Below are 799 nucleotides of genomic sequence, written 5' to 3' on the forward strand. Positions count from 1 at the left end.
GAAGCCGAAGCTCCAGTATTTTGGTCATCTGCTGTGAACAGACGACTCACTGGAAAAGTCCCTGATGCTGGCAAAGATTGAGGGCAGAAGGAGAAGGGGGGCGTCAGAGGATGAGATGGCTGGATGGCATCACCAATGCAATGAACATGAACTTGAACAAACTCTGGAGATAGTGAGGGACAGGGAGGCCTTGTGTACCGAAGTCCGTGACGGTCTCAAAGAGCTGGACATGACTGGGCGACTGAACAGCAACAGGTGACTTAGAAAAACACTGGTTAAGTGCAAGTTCTCTGCATGGAGCAGGGCACCCAAAGCTGGTGCTCTGGGACAACCCGGAGGGTAGGTTGGGGAGGGAGGTGGGTGGGGGTTCAGGATGGAGGGGACACATATATAACTGCGGCCGATTCATGTTGATGTATGGCAAAAGCCATCACAACATTATAAAGTAATTATCCTCCAATTAAAATAAATTAATTAAAAAAAGGAAACTAAGCAATCCGACCACATTTTCTACCTCAGACACCTCAAAAAAAAAAATGAAAAGAAAAAGAAAAGAAGAGCACTAGTTAGATAGGTTGAGTTTTTAAATGGTGTGATTGGATTAACTGATGGCTTAAGGGCACATCTGTCTTGAAATGTATGATTTTAATCAGTTTGGACGATCCCCATATAATTAGATGTCTTGACAGTCAAATAAGACCATACATTTGCAGCATTTAGCACAGAACTTAGCATACAGTAAATGTTATTAAATGCTAGCAGTATGTTTTCTCTGTTGTAGAACTAACAGCGGTAGCTT

This window comes from Cervus elaphus, chromosome 12, assembly GCF_910594005.1.
Source record: "Cervus elaphus chromosome 12, mCerEla1.1, whole genome shotgun sequence".
Taxonomy (NCBI): domain Eukaryota; kingdom Metazoa; phylum Chordata; class Mammalia; order Artiodactyla; family Cervidae; genus Cervus; species Cervus elaphus.